This window comes from Solea solea, chromosome 9, assembly GCF_958295425.1.
Source record: "Solea solea chromosome 9, fSolSol10.1, whole genome shotgun sequence".
Classification (NCBI taxonomy): domain Eukaryota; kingdom Metazoa; phylum Chordata; class Actinopteri; order Pleuronectiformes; family Soleidae; genus Solea; species Solea solea.
Genome location: NC_081142.1, coordinates 11,536,488 through 11,556,952, shown reverse-complemented (window position 1 = coordinate 11,556,952; position 20,465 = coordinate 11,536,488). Strand labels below are relative to the sequence as shown.

Here is a 20,465-nt window from a genome sequence, read left to right as displayed (position 1 = left end):
GTGAGATCACGTCTAAACGAACATCTGAAAAGTATTTTTTCTTCCATCTCCAGGGGCTGCAAATATACATTATTTTATTTGTTTATTTTTTGATATTTAATTATTTAAAAGACTTTCACAATTAGAAATATGTACTCAAAGATATTTGTAGTTTAGTGTACCTGTACATTTAAAAGGATGAATCATTTTAAATACAGTTTTACTAATTCTTGTTTGTTATAGTTTTACATTAGTGTACATTTTAGTCAAGTCACTCTTTAAGTTGCAGGTTATCAATCATACACGGGTGCATACATGCAGGCACAAACAGGTAAACAAAGTTTCTCACATATGACCTCAGACACCTGCCATTTACACTTCTTTTTTTCCACAACATGTTGTGGAAAAAATGCATTGATAAGTCCTGGCATGACGTATTCTAACCTTTGGTGTGATTGATTTACACAAAGCTAAAGGTGAAGCCATTAGTTTCTGGTATGAGATCCCTCTGTGAGGCTGAGTCTGAATTTATAAAATTTCAAGGAGCTCAGATAATTTAGTTTGAAGTGCCCTTTTATAGGTTAGGTCACCTGCAGTGCACGCTCCAAATTGAATAAAGAACAGTAATAGAAAACAGGATGTCAGGTGGGCTCCCTGCTTATAAAATCATTAACAACAATGTGTCTTTTCTCATAAAGGAGCCCATTTATTCTTGGGAGGAAATGTTATGAATGTGTTGGGAGCAACTCAATTTATTTTTCATTAGGAATCAACTTATGAATCATTAAGAGGGTAAATAGCTGTATATGTACATCAGCAGTGTGAACTAACAAGCCTGTTCAATAGACTGATACATATACACCAAAAGAAAACGTTATTCTTTTAAGAGCCAATTATTTATTTTGTAGCCAAAATGATGTAAAATAAAGGGAATTTACTTTATTCACGTTGTGATCTTTAACATGGTCCAGAAAGAATGTCTTCTGAACGGCAATAATTCTTAATGTTTCAAGATTAGCTGTCAACTGTCCGTGTGCCATTTCATATTCATTCCTAATTTAACTAAGATCTTGTAAATTCTGTGTCTATATGTTTTTGAAGAGCGCGGGTTAAGAGACGGCACCCTGTACAAAGGTCTCACGCTGATCGCTTTGTTTGGGTCATATGAGAGTCATGCAGCAGCGGCGTCAAATCCTCTTCATTCGTAAGACTTCCACAGAACTTCTCTCAGCATGAGTCACGCCACATACGGCAGGAGGTAGAAAACCTTGCCTAATCCCTTCTGTGCTTTTACAAATATCTATTTTTCCCCAACTGAGAAGATCTGCAGATTACTGCTTCAACCCATGTATTTGTACACAATGGCTTATTATTGTACCCACATGGAGGGTTTCCAAAGGCCCACCAATCTGATTTATGGACAAACAACATTTTTCTGAGAAATATTTCTTTTTACAGCAACCGCACAACATGGCGTCTACAATGGTTCATATTTAGTATTACATTTTCCTATGAAATACTTTTTTTAAATAAAATGTTATAACCCATCGATTTGTAAACATTTGACAATAGCGTAGGTTTATTTTGGGATTAGTATTTTGTCAATTTTTAAATACATTTATTTAATACAAAGTATTATACTTTCTGGTTTAAACGGTGTTTGACCACATTTGTTTTGTCAACGAGTTACTGAACATTGAGATATTTTCCAGATAATGGCAGTACTATATGCTTTTTTTGGTGGCCAGTATATCAATAGTTAACAGCTAAAACTATTTACATTCTATTATTTTATTATTATATATATTTGTTCAATGAGGATTATTTTTCATCACTTTAAACAAATTTAAAATTTTTTTCCCTGTTGGAAAAACTTGTAATTGCTCCATGGTTTAAAAAATAATTATAATTGTGTGTGTGTGTGTGTATGTATACAGTATATGAAAGAAAGCTATTTACATGGCCAAATTATTGGTCGCGATCACTCAACAAATAGGCATTTTCTCTGTATGTTCTTCTATTTTCCAATATAATGAAAATAGTTGTTGAGTTCATCCATAAAGGACCTCTCTAATTGGAGTCACAAGGTTCTCACCTGACCCAGTAATGCAATGATAAACGCTCTCAGCTCTGTAGTTTTAATGCCATTTGCAAAGTTCAAACTGAAAGACATGCGTACATAATTTGCAGACTTTATTTCATGCCTCTGCAGATGAAATCTTCATTTGCACAAAAATCATACAAGATACTTAAAGTTAAATGTTTTATATGCCATCATCTGCTTATGTCATGATAGTTAATGCAGCTGTAGTCACCACTCCCTCCCATGTACAGTATGTATGAGCTCATTAGTGCATTCTGCGTCCTGTGTCATGATTGTTATGTGAGATTGGACGCATACACATATGAGATATTCATGCAGATTGTGGATTAATTAGTGGAATTACTCTCTGGTGTATTTCATTAGGGGTTGGGTGATTTGAAGTGTTTCTTTTATTTTAACCAGCAGGGGATGCTCATGGCTTTGCAGCCAGCTCTGGAGAAGACCCTCTCTTCCCTTTTCCCTGGAGGTTCTCCCACTGAGGATGATGATTCCCTGCGCGTTACACCAACCCAACCTGCTTTTCAGATGCTTCCCCTGTAAAAATGTAAAGAACTAAATATGTGTTCACTTGTGCAGACATTCCACTAAAGTGCAAAAGCATAATATTCTGTTGCTCAGCTTTTGGATGTTGGGATTTTTGGATCATGGGAAATAAAAGAAAGAATGTTTAAGGTTAACATTTTAAAACCTCAGCACAGCCTTTTAGAATTTGCATGGCCACTTTCCTCACCACTTCAGAGCAGTGAATGGGGATTAAATTAATTGCTTCAGCCAGGGCCAGGCCATTACCAGTCATATTTTCACATTTCAAATCTGAAATGGAAATGAGTGGCAATTACAACAGTTTTTAAAATTACCATTCATTCCACTCAGTACGTTGGTGTTAAAAGTTACACAGGCTTTTATTTTTTTCTCTCCGTCTGTCTTTGTTTTGACCTCTGAGAGGTGTGTTTTGCTCACTTAACTAATTTCTTCTTTTCTTCTTTTGTCAGCTGATGTGTGAGTCTGACTGTCCAGGAACAGTCGCCCAGTTGGCTTCTGTGATTTCTTTGGGGGGATTTTACAATCTGAAGTGTCCACTATGGACATTCAGAAGAGAACTGACCGCTGTCATTAATGTGATTTCTTCTCTGCTAAGAGGGCAAGAACTCTTGACAATAAACTACAGATTTATACTTTCAAGTATACTGTGTTGAAAATAAGTGAATTCATGAGAAATGTAGAGGGTTGGTCACCAGATCAGTCTAAAGTAAACCATCAATAGAAACAAACCACCTGAATCTCTTTTCCGAGAACATGGAGATTGTGTCATCATAAAGCCTTTACTCTCTATGTTTGACTTTCCCCCTCCGTTTATTTCTCCATGAGCGATGCTTGTTGACACCTATTTGGAAAGGCAAGAGCCTCGTCTATCAGTGGAAGCCGGTGTCCACAGTCTTGTCGCGTTATCCCTGCGAACCGATCAAAGGCTGTTGACACATTATGTATGCATTGCCGAAAGGTGAAAGGCATTTGGTTGAAGTTGGGCAACAAAGCATAGCTACCCCTTATTCTGAAATAATCACTTTGTTTTCATTGAGCGCTCCCATTCAAATGTAGAGGCTGCACTCATTGTGCACTGTAAAAAAACACGTGAAAACATGTGAATCAAGGGACTCTGAGAAAAGGTAATGTGTAGCATAGTCTTTGTCATATTGGTCACTCCTCTTCTCAAGAGTGTGACTGAAGTTCTTGTTAGATCATAATTTATTTCTGCGCTCCGAAAAGAACCCTCACAATTACCAGGCTCTCCAGCACAATTGTTTAGGATGAGAGGACAATAAAGAAAATCCACCTGTAGAAATGATTCTCCCTCAGATTTAACAGGACTTTAGACAAGATGAACGGCGATACAAATACGCTGGCTTAAATTCAAGGTTACATCTCCCAGGCTGTGATGATTCATAAAAAAATATTGTTTCCAAAAAGCAACACATGTGGTGTGCCTGAGGCTACTCTTGCTTCTCTTAACTCTGAGGCCCAAGGCTACAAACTTGGTCTGTAACAATTTAACAGCCTCCAGTATCGACTTGGAAATTATTAATATCCACTGCCTTCATTTATTTATCGTCTTCATTCTTAAATGTTAAGCTCTCCAGGTTGTGGCCAAAGTTGATGTCACATTTAACTCATGTCGTTCAGGAATTGCTCGACGTTTTTGTTTATTTTGGCGGGTGAACCGATCATGAAGCAACATTAAAGGATACGCGCCACTTAAACAAATGTTTCTGATGACCAGTGGAAGCAGATTTAAGCAACTTACTCACTAAGGACTATTTTCACTCAAAGGTCACACAGGATAAGTGGGGGGGAGGAGGTACACCTCGTCACTTTTTTGAAGGACTAAGTGTTCTGCTCTGAAATACACCACAGGGAGACTCGAATGACTCAAAAGGCTATATTAGCGGGCTCTTGTGGTCTGCGTTATTTATTTATTAATTTGAGGCCTGTCTACTGACACATCTGAGTGGTCTAATTGCTGCGAATTGACACCAGTTACTGTCCATAATGGGACCTTGGGAGTCTTTCCTAACCGCAGTTCATTCAGCTGCCCCTCACTGCAACTAAACTGCTCTTAAAATGTCTGATTGCAACATGGGAGCTGTGGGGCAAGACAGGATTATCAGTCTTTGTTGTGTGACTGTGTCTATTATCCTGACCTCTATTCACAGTGGGCCCTCAGGAGTGTTGCTTCCAGCCACACAGCAAACTACCCCGTTCCCGACAAACAACAAGTGAACCAAAGCTCTCCCCCCATCCCAAAGCACCAGACACTTACAGCTCCAACACAGGGCAAAGCAGTCCACGATCAAAATCAGGTAAGGCGATCAAAATCCCTGTTGATTTAATAAAGATAAATCGGAAAGCACTTTCTTTATAATGTTATTGCAGTAGATGCAATTGATTGTTTGAATTGAATGGTGATACCTTACTGTGATGACCGTTATTATTAGGAAGCAAATTACTGCTGAAAAGCGAATTGTATAGTTTTTAATATGGGGATGAAATGCAGCCAGGACCTTTGTGGCTTATGGAACTGTTGTGTTGTTACTATAATGTGACGTTGGTGAGCTGTGTGAGCTTTGTTCATGTCTTTGCAGGGATGTGATTTTGGTGTAGGGATGGGCACAGTGACATCAGAATATTGCTTGTGAAGAAAAAAAAAAAAAACCTAGCATGTGTGTGTGGCATATAGTTATTTTTTTCATTTTCTTTTTTATATTCTGTTTTCTAATCGGGCTATATATTTTACGAACACACATGTGATGCTCCAGCCTTTGTCTTGATAAATATTGCTGAATAATTTCTGAGAAAAAAATGGTTCAAGTTTCTTTTGTCATTTTGTTCTAAAATGTATGAAAAATTCAATGAACTGAAACCTAAAAAGATACATTTTAACACAGTGTTAAGTATATTAACACAAGCTCCTGTTTGTTTATAAAAACAGGAGCACTGTTTATAAAAGTGAATGTATTATTTTGTAGATTAAATGTCGTATAAGACATAATACATGGTTTATTGAAAAATATTTATATGAGTTTAATGCTGATAAAAAAAAAATATGGTAATGCTACAGCTAAAGGGGAAATGTATCTTTAAATATTCTATGTCAGGAAATATAATTACATACATTTTAAATCGGTGCTCCTGATTTAAAAAAAAAAAAAAGATTGGTTGTAATATTTAATAAATGTATTTCCCTTAATGAAAATTGCTGTGCAGATAACAGCTCAAAACCATATCTCCATGCCACTGATAGCAAGAGTACCTTAATCTCTTCATAATTTCATAAAAATGATATTCTGTGTGATCTCCAATTTATTTTTATGATAACACATTTATTAATTTCCCCTGATGGGGAAAACTAGGTTGCTCTGTAGGAAAAGGACCAAATGCTTTTTTTTCCCCGTCGTGCCTCTGACAGACAGTAAGAATAGTGATGAACAATGCCAGATGACACAAATAACGATCCTCCCAGCTGCTCCCAGAAATTTCTGGATTGAGATCTGGTATAAAAAAAAAAGCACACACATATATTAAGCAGAATTATAGCACAGCCAATTAATTCATTGTGTTTGTTTTCATGGTCGATGTCATATGAGCAAGTAGCCTATAAAAATCAGCTGTTTTTTATATTGTGCTCACTGTTTCAAATAAATATAGATTTTTTTTTTCTGCACATTTTCTTTTAGTGTTCTCATTGGAATGCCTCTGCTGTCATCGTGAGTTGAAGTAGAGGGGAGATGTTCAAGTTAACATCATTATTTCAATATATGAAACCCCAATTTGGTATTACTCTAGGTTTTCTTGAACCTACTTTATTCTCTCACACACAAATATATTTAAGCATATTTTTCTCCATTTGTCTTCAGAATGTTCAATCACATTAAATGTGATTTTTTTTTTTTTGTGCCCTGATTCACTGCAAATTGCCTAATGGTTTGAAACTCACTCGTGACAGCACCATTAGAGAGTTGCAAAGAGATAATGTCCGGTGAGGACCATTAGAGATGTTTAGTACTATGTGCAATTTTTTTTCCCTTTCTTTTTCTACCGTAGAATATTGAAATTGAATCATTCCACGTAGATACTGTCGGACAGAAGTGTAAAAATAATACATAAACCATTAAAGCGGAATACTAATTACAGCAACCATAGATTTTTCGAAAGCAACATTTCCTGAAAAACCTGTCCCACTGTCGAACAGAGCACGTCCATGGACTGCAGAGCATCACTTATCCTCACTCAGCCCACTACATCAGATGGGCATGATTGCAGCCTTGGAATCAATGAAACCACAAACCTTCCTGATAATATTGCCTCTCGGGGTACAGTGGAAGATACAGCCATTATTTATCCTTCCACAATACACTAAGTCCACAGTATGCTGGAGAAGCACTGCAGGCTTAGTTTGTGAACTCAATGATTTGATGGCTAAATCCACGTTTATCAAGTTTTTTTTTTTTAGTTTGATTAATTCCTATTTTATTAATAGCAGTATTAATAGAATATTTGAAAGGTAACAGTAAGTAGAATGTTATTGTTTTAGTGTCTCTTAAATTTGAAGAGGAAACACTCGTACAAGATGGCAGAAACATCCACTTATCTCTAAATAGACAGATTTAACAGTGTAGAGAGTCTCGCAAGCCCTTCAATCAGTCATTGCTTTAGCCTGCATTATTCCCCAAACAATAACACGACAATATCAGATTAATATACTGTATAGTCTGTTCTCGGCTGGGATTTATCCTTGTGGGGCGGGCAACGTCGTCTTGTCTGAAGTCACCGAGCAGTAAGAGAGAGATTTGGTTGACGAAACACAGCAGGCCGAGAGATGTGTCTGCATTTGTGGTCACTGGTGGATGGCGAAGTTATCTAAAGCCCCTGTTTGCATTGCTCCCCCCTCCCCGCCGCCCAACACACCATCCCAGAGTGAGTGTCAGATTAGTGGTGCATCCATCTTCCATGACCTCTAGGAGCTGAAGAGATACTGTGTTGCCATCTTGTGACATTTCAAACAATGCAAGAGCAAGACTGTCATTTCAATGCCATGCTATGCCACTGAACGACCCCTTTTGTCAAATGCTTTAGAATGGTGGCCTTGTAATTTCAGCAATTATGCATGAACATGATCACCTCCCCCCACACCCTGCACTGGTTTAAGAGACTGGAAGACCGTTTTGCAGAGGCATGTACTGTGGTGCCATCATTAGGATGAAACATTGTTGTTTAATCCAAATTAGATAAGTGATTGGAATACAGCAATGTGATGTGATTCACCAATGAGGTCATTTGATTTGATCTTTATCATTTTTTTTTGGACTAGAGGTCCATTTTGCTATATTGAGCACCGATCAGCACAGTTGAGTATTCAAGTCAGACCAAATCAAAATCAAATAAAGATTACAGCTAAAGTCAGTAATCTATGAACACAGACAAGTTACACGAGAGCAGGAGGAGAAGGACAAGCTCCAAGCCATTTCGGAGTCCTGTCCATCTTGGAAATGCCAGACCAGTATTAACCCTGCTCTTATCTCTGTCCTTGGCTGAAGCCTTTTATCCAAAGAACAAGCTTTCTGTGGAAGTAAATCTGGAGAGTTGTCTTGAGTTAGACACTTTGACCTACTTTCAGCCAGTGCCAGTGCCGAGGGGCCCCGTCAGATTCTGTTTTGTATTGTCGCAATCAAGTGAAACTTGTGCCGTACTCACCATAAACGGGTCATCTCGAACTCTGAGCTTTCGGCGAATTTAAGAGTTAGCAGGTCGGCAATATGATGTGGCAGTGTACAAAATGCCCTCGCTCATGAGCGCAGTAAACAGGGTCCAACATTTCTTGTGATTTTTCAGTTGCAACCATCAGAACAGACGCGCTGATATCACCAGTAGAAAAGGAGTGTGACATGTGTACAAGTACTGACCTATATATATATATTTAAATAGTTAATAGATAAATTAGTCTGTCTTACCTTTAATGTAATTGGTTAATTTTATAAAGGTTTACAGTCTTTTAGTTAACTGACAGATCTTCACACACGATTAATCAACTGTGATGCATTCAGACCTGAGATACTTCTATCCCTCACATGTTGACTGACACGCCAGTTGTGGAAAAAGACAAAACTAATAGAAGTAATGTCAAAATGTCAAATGGACCATCGTCTGTGAGCATCAACAAAATGTCTGTATTGAATCTCTCTGAGGCTTTGGTATTCCCTGGCCCAAACCACAGAACTCGATACAACCCAAAAAGTGGTATAAAAACCCCAGTCAGACATCTGACATTCCCATTTCTTAGACTGTCAGGCCTTCTCCTGGCTCTTCATAGTCTGATGTTTAAATCGTTCCCTTAAGGAGGTGGAGTTGCTCAAAACACCACAGATCCCCATCCACCATGTTAGACATGAACATGTCAGACAATACCAAAAGGCATATTTTACAATATCTAGTGAAAGGATCTGCAGAGCTCTATCGAGGTGGGTATTAGCTCAGCTGAAGCATTACCTCAGCAAAGCAAATTGGTCTTTCTGAATATCAGCAGTGTTGGAGAATCTCTCAAAGATGTCACACTTATTATGACACTGTTACAGAAAATGGAGTGCAGCAGAATGTCCCGTATTTTCTAAATGCAATCCACCAAATATAAATAGTCAAATAATTTGTCTTCATGTGAATAACTGCAATAGCATACGGTTATCTATACAATGAATAATATTTGATTAATTATTGTGGCTTATACCATATGTGTCTCACAAAACAGGAAACCCCCTTGCTCCAAATTTTTGGCTGTTTCTTCGCATTTTACACGGACAAAATAAGACCATCCATGTGTTCAAATGTTCTTTCACCTTAACAATGACATTAATTAATCCGTACCAAAAAGTGTCTGCATCTGCATTAAAAATAAAATATCACATGTCAACTCATGCAGAGAGCAATCGCTTGTGTTTCATGAGAATTTTCTTTCTTTCAATAAATAAAAGTGTTATTCCTAAAAGGGAGATGTTCATGTTTATGCAAATAATTGATTGCACATAGATTAACATAATGTTTTTCAGTCATTTTTTTTAAAGTTGTGAATAAGAGCTGACCAAAGTTTTAAAGGTGAATGCGAAGCAGGATGTTTTTTAAACTGGATGCAAAATTTTAGACAAATCTAAATCACCCACACACATGTTTCTTGTTTTGACAACCCTAACCCTCTCAGGTCATCTTTGTTTTTTTATAAATCAATAATTTTTTTAAACTGCAGTTAAATTGTGTTGCAGATTATTTTACAAGCATGAGAAGGGTTAGAGGTACATTGTCTATGCTTAATTTGTTTATTTAGGTTGATGCTCGTGTTGGCAATCAAGCACAGTGCGTTTCTATCGATTACAATAACTAGAGTAAACATTCTTGAATTTAAACAGCGTATTGCTTTTCATTTGGCTCAAACTTTGCTGAAAAATGCTGAAAAGACACTTGAGAGCATGTTGAAAAGACACTTGAGAGCTTATTCACAGTCAAAACCAGCAGTCGAGTTAAATAAGAGTTGCTTTTTATTATGTTCTAAAGTCTTGACTGGCACACACACTGGTCGTTGTGTGATGGGTCAAGTTCATTGTGAAGGTGTCAGCAGGTCCACACAGCCAGACTGGCCTACTGTAATAACCATGTGATTTGAGTTGTCAGCCCTTTTTCATTTAGCAAACAGTGAGAATAAGCAGGCCATTAAGTCTGCTTGGCCTCTGAATGGTCCTTTTCAAGTGATAGCCGCTCCAGCATTTGCATTCCAGTTTCATGCATGGAGCTTTCATTATATTGCAATTTAAAGAACATTTTGATGGCTGTTTAAGTCGTTTTTGAATGGAAATTATCTGTATTCCACTTAACTGAGTGGAACAGGTGGTCAAGACCTGAGTCATACGACCAATAATGTGGTCTCCTTGCCTCAGTCGGGACTGTAACCATACGCCTGGCAGTCGGGGACTTAATGATAGGTATTCAGAGGAATGACATTATCTGCTCGGTGTTCATCTCCAAGAGCGCTGCCACATCATGTGCTTACCTGGGCCCAAGGCAGAATCTGTGTTCATACTTAGATAGGACGTGTGTTCCACCGAGATAGCAAAGCACAAAAGTAGCCATGACCAAAATGCTGATAATGGAATCTGTGACATTTGATGTTAGTTTAATCCCCCCCCCCCCTCACTTTAGACTCACTCATTTTATTTTATCAATTCATTTTGTGGATTTGCTTCACCATGGCTTCACCATGTTTGTAGCTGCAGACAGACATGAGGTAGATTTTTATTTTTGGATGTTATTGTTATTTAACATGTCATATCCGCAAGTCTATTCCAGTATTTCTGGCTTTCTGACCTTAAATTCCTATTTGTGTCCTGTTATTTTCAATTTGCAAGTTCAAATGATAAAGTCATTTTTTTGGATCACACGACAGCTCTAAAAACCTCATGACTTGTTCTTTTCATCAGTGAGTCATGTCGTGTTTTTAATTAAATTATTCTACAGTGACACTGATTAACAGGAAAAAAAAACTGAACCTGATCTTGTATAAAAGCTCATTTCTGTCAACTCCCCTTAGCAAAAAACATACACACAGGCCGATATGCACAAATCCACACAGAATACAACACATATTCACCAAGTGAGTGTGACACGTTATTATTAATTTAGTTTTAAACATTCTGAAATGAATAAATACCTAAATATTTATCCAATTTATAAAAAAAGGTTTTATAACTTGACATTTTCTTATATATAGCCATCAAGTTGCTCCACATTTCCTTCTGATCCCAAGACTGAGAAGTACAAAACCATAACTGAACTGTTCACATTTTGATCCACTGGATCCAAAAATGGACTTTCTGGATTTGTATAGAACTACTTTCTTAAAGCTCTTACCATCTTACATACACTTAACAAATTCCTCCTTATCTGTTAAAGTGTTGCTGAGATATATGCATCTGTTCAATGTGACTTTTTAAATTGCCTTCCAATGTGTAATCTGGATCAGATTAATCTGATGCTCATGTCTGATCCTGCATATACATACCAAATTTCTTTCAAGGTGAGTTTTGACAGACATTTCTTTATTTTACAGTTTTTCGCATTATAAGAAATATGGATTTCTTTAAAAGTTTCTAATTCTTTACATAGGTGAATTTCCTAGGAATACAAACTTGATCACCTATCAATCCATTAAACACTGTAGACAGGAAGTTGATCACAGAAGGACAAGCTTGCAGGAGGTAACTCGGGCGAGGAGAAATTAGGAGTTTCCTTTGTATTTGTCATGGACATACTACAGCTAATTATGCAATACTCAACTCCATAAAAAAATATTTAGCAATTATATTGCAATAAAATCCTTTACTAATAAGAAAAGCAGTCGCAACGAGGAAACGTAGAGGCTGAACATGAAAAATCAATCAATAAGCCGTGTGGGTTAGGGTTATCTAAACGGTCCGTTTTAAGATGCTCCTCAAAGTTTGACAACATGCCGTCATTAATTCCCACATAATATATGATAATGTATGGTAATCTGTGTCACGGATATGCTAATTAATACCTAACCCCTACAATCCAACTTGTCCGTGGTGGTGGCAACACACTCGTGAGAGGGTGCCATGTTCGAATTGTGGGGAAAATATACAAATGTGTGTTTATATAATAAGTATGTGCTGCTTTTGTGAGATGTTTTTAGCAAACACGATGATTGACTTTTATAGCACATGGATTTTATTAGATAATTATGTAAATATATCAAGCCTAGGGTGAAATGTGAAATCAGCTGGTGTGGAGATTCATGCACTCTTTTGTGTTTCTTTTCCTGAAATAGATTATAAAGTCTTTTAAATAGTGTGCTTATATTAACACAGATTGCTATGAAAGTATACATTAAACAGCATAAATGTCACTTAAATGTCTTACCTCAAATCTAAACTGCTTTACTCTGAATTGTTTTTTCAAATGCACAGCATCCCCAAGCATTACAATCTCTGTATTAACAGCAGATGGCACCAAGTCATCGTAATGTAAAGTGTGAGCTTTTACGCAACTATCATTTTAAATCCACTACCTCCATGAATAATTGGGTTATCGATGGAAAGAAAAGGAAACCATGCATCTGCATGAAATGGGAGAGTTTTACTTATTTCTTTTTGTATTCCATACGAGAACATTTAGAAATGAAGACATGAAGTACAAAGGCAAAGAAAAAAAAAAAAAAGAGTCTGCAATCAATTGTGTTAGAGAGACAGTTTAGTAGCAACTGTGCTGGTGTTATTGCTAAAGGTTTATTGGAGCTGAAAGGTCAGCTTATGTGTTGAGTATGAGCTGCTCACAAGATGTGTTACAGAAATGTACATAACTATACCATAATAGAATTACTGTAAAGCAGGTTGCAGCACCAGCTAAAAATAACTCTCTTTGACCCTTGAACTGAAGGTCATTGTTTCTTGCTCTACATAAAGAGGCTTGAATGCCTTGATCTAAAAAAGTGGTTGACATTCTGCGATGCATGTACAGTAGCAAGAGAGCATCACACATAATCTTCAATGAAGTCATTTGTTGTCGCTAATCATGGTCAAGCAAATATCCTTGTCTGGACAAGGATATTTGCCTCTACATGTATAAAAATGACTTTAGGAATGAATCATTTTCAGCCCAACGCTCAAATGAATATTTTATGATTCTGTTCAACTCTATTTGTCTTGGTTTGCGACAATCAAGTCATTGGGAAAACAGTGATTAAATATTCACATTTTCTCAACTGCTGCCTCGTCAACATTTATCTGAACGGTCAAACGATAAGGCCCACGGTAATACAAGAAAATAAGTTGTCAAACATTTTTACTTTCATAATTAGATTTTTGAAGATAATGTGAAAACCCAAGACTTAATGACAACAAGATGCACAATGTTTAATAATGATATTGTCGGATGTCGGGGTACAAGTATCTTGTACATGATTATATTTCAGTTATTTTCATTACCTCGAAGTACATTATTTTCACAATGTGAAACTCATTGCCTTTTGTTGTTTGCTTTTAATTGATTCTTACTCCACTTATATAGCTCTCCTAATTAAATCTTACCGAAAAAGTTCACTTTGTGTAGTTGAAGAAATGGTGTACAATAATAGCGTTTGGTTTTAATTCAATTTTCTGCATCTGTTAAATGCACTTTTCTCATACCGTTTAATTTTTTCTCATATTTCTTTTAAAGCAAACTATTAATGATCAGGACAGTGCGAGCGTAGTCAACGGTGTAAAAGATAATGACATGTTGAAAATAAATGAGCCCACTCATAATCATGCCTAATCTGCCATTGCAGCCCTTCTTGTGACAGACATTAATCACATCTGAATCCAGTGGGATATTTTATTGTTAATGCCTCAGGATAGGTGAGTGAATGTAGACACTTCAGCCAGATTTCAGTTGCTGCAACTGCGATACAATGACCACTAATTGCTAATTATGAAATTCTCTGATGGGCAGAGGCACAGGGGGTTCATCCCATTATTGTTTAGTCCTCATTATATGGAGCTCGATGCTAACGATTCCATTTTATTCACAACTTTACCTTCCACTATGTGCGGCACATATACTGTATTGAGCTGGATATAGTCACTGCACATAGGTCAAAGCTGCACAAAAACAAAGCTTTAAAAGGACCGTTTTAAACTGTGTTTCATAGCCTTAATTGAATTTAAACGATTGTTTGCTTAGCGGGCCATAAAGTCCTTCAACGAAATGTCTCCTGAATGGAGCCATAACAACAAGTGAAGTCTTTAAAACAGTCAAGGAAACATAACAACAAATCTCTGAGCAGCTCAAGTGTAAAAACTAATTGTTATTGTTGGTGGAAAACTCTAAAAGCAATTCAACTTTGAATCAAGACAAGATCTAAGCAAATATATGCCCTGTAATTTTACAACTTAATTGTGTTCTTGTAATTCCTAAATGGTCGTCGTGCAGATAGACTAAAGATTGCATCACGAGCAGGGCCAGTAATGACTCCAATAGATCTGGTATTGCGAAAATACTGCTCAACAACCAGCACTGATCATACTATCTGAGTTTTGAAGTGGCAGAGCGGATAGTAATCACATATTGATGCCATCATACTGTACATAATCTCACAGTAGGTCCCTGTCACATTACATATCGGCAGCCTTGCAGGGGCCACTCGCTGATGGACAGTAATTGTTACTATCATTTTCCATCTGAACATCTGCTGACTGCCCCTTACACATTACTGGTTCATATAAAAGTCGTTAACTCTATTTAGATATAGAGAGGCATGAGCCAATAACATGAGTGTGGGAAGACTTCACTCTCATTCACAGTTAACATTGATCTCCTTGAACCTGTGCTTCTGTTAGAATTGTTTCTGTGGGAAAATTATGTTGCTAAAATACCCAGAAACAATCTGGAGGGTCCAATTAGTATTGGACAAGATTATGGTGTATGGTGAGCAGAAAACATTATGCAAAGTTTTTTTTCAACAGTGCTCTAAATATAGTTATATTTCAAGTCTGCTACTTTTGAGCCTTGGCACGTCTCGCATTCATTTTATCACAGCATTATGTGCTCACACAAGTACATTTACAGTTCTGACGTTCTTGCTTTTCTTGCAAGCATATGAGCTACAGCTCATTTATTAAAGTAGGACACCCCTGTGCAGCCTGCCGCTCTGCTCTGCAGTATAATTGTACAGTACAAGAAACATGACGGGGGGGAAGAATAGCACTTTGTTCAAGGATGCAGATTGCTCTGTGATATACCATTTTCTTTTTTTTACAGTCTTTTACATATACTGCTGTATCCAGTATGTCCCACTATTTTCTGGGACAGCAGAGTTCCCCAATTTGTAGGGGAACTCCTTAAGGTCATGTTTTGTCCTCCATTACTCGTTGTGGTAAAAGAGTATACAATTACGAATAATTCAAGAAAAGTATCCAAACCCTACATGAGATACCCACCGACACTTGAACCCCTTCAAAATTGAAATCTTTATCTTCAGTTTTAATCAGTCAACATATGAGTTAATCTTCTTTTTTTTTTATTATTTCAGGGCTGTGTAATTGTGTTTTTTTTTTATCAGATTTGATTCAGCGTCCTGGAAACATAAGCAAACAACCTCACATTTATTTAAAGGCACATGTAGGTGGGTCCTGATTGGTGCACGTGAGCGGGGGGTGTTGCAGCAGTCGTGTATCCAAATGGAAACCAATGAGAATCCCCTCAAATTATGTGACTGGTACGGGAGACTGCAGCAACATTGCCGTCAGTGGCATGGGTCCATTTTCTATGCCTGTAGTCTGCTGCCATCAGTTAATTCCTCAGCAGTAAAGTACGTACCATGAAATACACTAATGATTTTGATTATTCAAAAAAGAAGAAAGTGTTTACAGATTAGTTTGATGCCAGTATCTATCCACTGTGATATCAACCACTGGTCTGTGAATTGCCGTTCAAGCCCCTCTAGGAACCCATGGGGTGTCTTATTCAATTTACATTCACCTGACCTATTTATTGCATTAAAATGACTGGGGAATAAAGCTAATTTAAATATTAGAGAGCTGCTGTTAATTTCCCCCTGGCAATTGAGCGATTCTTGCAGCATACATTGTCAGTAGCAGCTGATTTTTCACTGTCTATGGTCACTGTGTGGCCAGATGCATCCATTGGTGGCATACGCTCTAGTCGTATTATAGTCTGTATGTCCTTTTCATGTTTTCACATAATACATCCTACCGAGTACGAAGACAATTTTTGGTTTGTTTTCTATTGACGAGAGCAAAATAAGGTCTAATCAAATGCCTGAGAGTGAAAACATTTATTTCATGACATTTACAACCATTTTTATGTGACTGCTTTAGGGTAAAGGAAGGAAATACAACTTAATTGAACTGCAATTTGGAGTTAAATGTTTCATCATTTTGTGTTTTTAAAATGAGTAATTTTGAATCAAGGTTGCATGGCTATCGTTTGATTGAATCTCTGCCACTAAATTAACTATCACACTCCAGAACACTTCTTACTTGTGCATTTATTCATTTCTGACATTCCAATTATCTTTGCATCAATCATTAAAATCTGTTAACATTTCATGTGTTTTTATGAATTTCCTCATGCTGCAGTCATAATGCCGAAAGATTTTCTGACTGAATAAATGTTTAATGGTCATTATATTCAATTCTGGGGTTCATTATATCATGTCGCATCAAAAAAGGACTCGTATACTGCACAATTGCTTTTAATATTTAGCATAGTTATATTCAGTATGCAACTTGATTAAAATTTGAGGTATTTTTTCCCTTTTCCGTAAACTCAAAATGTATATATTGTAGCATTGTCATCATCTAAAATTTGCAATATGAATGGAAGTTCTGTGGTTAATTTCACTTTTGGATGCAAGTCAACATTTTATATAGTCTAATTTAGGATTCATGTGAAGGCAATTGCTAAACTAATAATGTAACTTTGCATTACCTAAGGGTATTATGGACACGACTTGCATTTTTGCATAGTTTCTGTAGAAACTTAGCGAGACTGAGTCAAACATTAAAATTACGCCAAGTTTCCTAATTGTTTAATTCTAGAGAATATTTATTCAGTTTATCCACTAATCAATTAATCAACAATTTTATCCAACGCTCTTTTTGATCAACTAAAACAATGCATCTGAAATATACATTGACATCCCGTGTAAAGTCCTGTTCCATATATTCTAATAACTTATGTCACTTGGTCGCCTAGTTTTCACATTAATTCTCGTCGTGTTACCCCTCATTTAATGTCTTTCTCACCCTGAAGCTGTCACTTTGTGGGTTAATTTCCAGAGAAACCCCACAGTAAGATTCATTACATCCAGGAAGGGGATCAGTGCTGAGTACTGGCTCATGGTGGCTTTTAAAGGCCTCCAACCTCCGCAACAACAGGAACCTGAAACTCGATCCGATATCCATTAAGTGCATAACTTAGCAACGACAACACCTCCACTGGATGAACTTGATAGGATTATATTTGTCAGCAGAGGAATCGGTGTTGGATCACATTTCCTGTATTATGTAAAATAGTGAGTGGACTGTAAAAATGTTCTCCAAAAAGTCACAAATTCAAAAATAGCAGGAAAACTTTAAAGAATATGTACTTCAATCACATGTGTTTTTGTTTTAGCACCTATAAGTGTCGCTAGTATCTGTCACGGTATCATGTGCGTTTGTTGACAAGCCGACGATATCGGTGAATTCTGAAGTAAGGCTTCAAGGGTACAGACAACCATATTGATGGTAGAGAGGACGAGATGACTTCAATAAAACTCACAAACTCACAATAGATATGTGTGTGTGTATATAAATATGTGTATATATACATATATACACTGTACTTTTCAAGTCTTTTGAATTCAGTGATCATTGGCCCTTGCATTGGATTGATGTGACTGGAATTTGACCTTATATACGACCTTAACCGCAGCTGAACAGAGCCATTGTGAATGTGATAAGAAACCCCTGCTTTTCCTGGTAAAACATGTCAAAATGGCTGCTGAGCTAAAGGGTCCAGTGAGTCCCTGTTTTTAATTAGATGAGAAGCATAGTGAGGTTTGCCCGTGGAGAGAAAGCCCAACAGTTTACTGACTCTTGACTTTCACAAGCTTTGTCAGCAGGTGCCTTTTTAAGAGAGAGAGGAAAGAAAAAAAAGTTGATCAAGGGGCCTGAAGAGTCGGTCACTTCTCCCAATTGAAGGTGCAATGGCCATTTGAGAACATTTAACATTCTGCATGACAACCAATGGTGTAAGTAAATCCTTTACATGGAATTCAACTGACCAGCAGTGTAACTTAATCATTCAGTCAGTAATGGGCATCACTCAGCCAGTCAGTCATGGACATTTGCAGTGCAGCCAGAAATCAAATTAAGGCCTTTTGAAAAAGAGCAGATTGCAAACGGGTGCTTTTCACAGATACAAATACATTCAAACTGCCCTGAAATTATATTAAATGCAAAAAAAGAAAAAAAAAAGGGGGAATGGCAACGAAGGGCTTTCCAAAAATCAAATAATCCACTGTCTTCATACTTGTAGTAATAATAATGATAATAAAACTGCTCAGTGCCAGTCAAAGAGATTGATATTCATGTTCACAGGGGAGTCAGCTTTCATATCAAAGATGCTGAGATGTGATTTTGATTATGACTGCTCCAGTGCCACCCTACTGAGATGATGTTTTTGGTTGCTGTCTCAGACATTTGAAATTGCTTAAACAACAAAATGAAGTGACAAACCGGCAGACAGACAGACAGACAGACAGACAGACAGACAGACAGGCAAACAAAGGAGTGAAAACCACTCTTGGTTTGTAAACTTTCAATTGTAACTTGACTTAATAGGAGCTCATTCAGAGTTTTCAAGAAGTTATTATCTCACTGTATTGCAAGGCAGTGTTTGTGGGAATAATGAAAGGGCAGCGGTATTCTTAGATTCCTCCTCTGTATTGCAACTGAGACCTTCCTCAATGCAACCATGAAAATACCCAATTAAAATCAGAAAATATGGCCTTTGAGCTGGAGGCTACTGCTCCCAGAGGTTTATTTTCATGGACAAATGTCTGTCGATGGAAATAAATATACTTTACTGTGTTAAGCAAATTCAGTGGCCTTGCGTGTGTGACTCTAAATGATGGCCAGCCTCATTACAACTCAGTATTTTACACTGCATTGCAGCTGTGGTTGTAAAGTTTGGTATGTGAACAACATGATACTTTGATAAAAACGGGCAGATGAGGTGGTGGATCTGTCATGTTGGTGCAGTAGAAATGTGCTTGTAAAGCCTTTTTGTACTGTAGAAGAGTAAAGCTGTGCACAGTGGCCAGTGAGAATAAATGTTTTAAATGTAAAAATTGACATTTACGCAAGGCGAGGCAAGTGGTTTCCAGTGTGGTCAACGTTCTCCTGCAGATTCTTGGCAGAATTAGTGTAAATATGTGTATAAATAATCGCCTCCAATTAAATCCATGGTGATGAAGTCATACTGAGATTGATCATTCTGAGCAGAGAGGACAGTGTGGCCACTATAAATCAGTGGAGCTGTCACACATGTCTCACCGTTCCAACAGTAAACTGATGGACATTTTGTCTTTTGCACAAGTTACACCTTGTATGCATTAGTTCAGCTTTGCTTCTATGCTGTAATTACTGCCCCCATCTGAATGGGCTTAGCGTGCCAGTGTGAAGGAGTCCCAGTGGGGCCCAGCGTGGGTCCTTTCAGCCCTGCCATTTTTAAAAAAAAAAAAAAAAAAAAAAAAAAAATGTATTACCACCTTGCAGCTCTGGTAAATGTCATACCATTCTCGCCTGTGTGGGAGGAATTGCAGCCGTGGCGGTGGTCAAAGAACCTAAGTCCTAAAACCAACAGGAGGCCAGGCATTTTGAGAAATAGAAATATGAGCAAACAATACAGGGGAAAAATCCCTGTTTTTGTCCTGGAGATGGAGAGAGAGGAGAGTATACAAAAGATGTAACAGAATTTTCTTTTTGCAGTAATAATAGTTATTGCCATGTAATATATATACTAACCAGTGCTTTTTAACCATAAAAACAGAAGAAGTTATGAACAGATGTTGCCATGAGTGAATCCACATTGGATATACATGCATGACCATCTATTTGTTTCTACTTTATTGCAGATATTAGCATCACACAGGGAAAACTGATACTCCAAGCAAAATATGCCTTTTCCTTCCTACATGAAACACCAAATAAGCCACTAGAACAGAAACAGTCTCGTCTATTTGTTTCATCCTCACCCAGATACGGGTACTGTCTTAAAGGAG

General features: G+C 37.3%; 1 long non-coding RNA gene across 1 annotated transcript in view; it reads left to right on the top strand.

Moving 5' to 3' along the window:
• Positions 1 to 20,465, top strand: part of LOC131466104 (uncharacterized) — an 88,904-nt gene that overhangs the window by 2,346 nt on the left and 66,093 nt on the right. Inside the window, exon 2 of the long non-coding RNA XR_009241384.1 lies at positions 4,795 to 4,941. This is a non-coding gene — a long non-coding RNA (uncharacterized LOC131466104). The remainder of the gene's footprint in view (positions 1 to 4,794; positions 4,942 to 20,465) is intronic.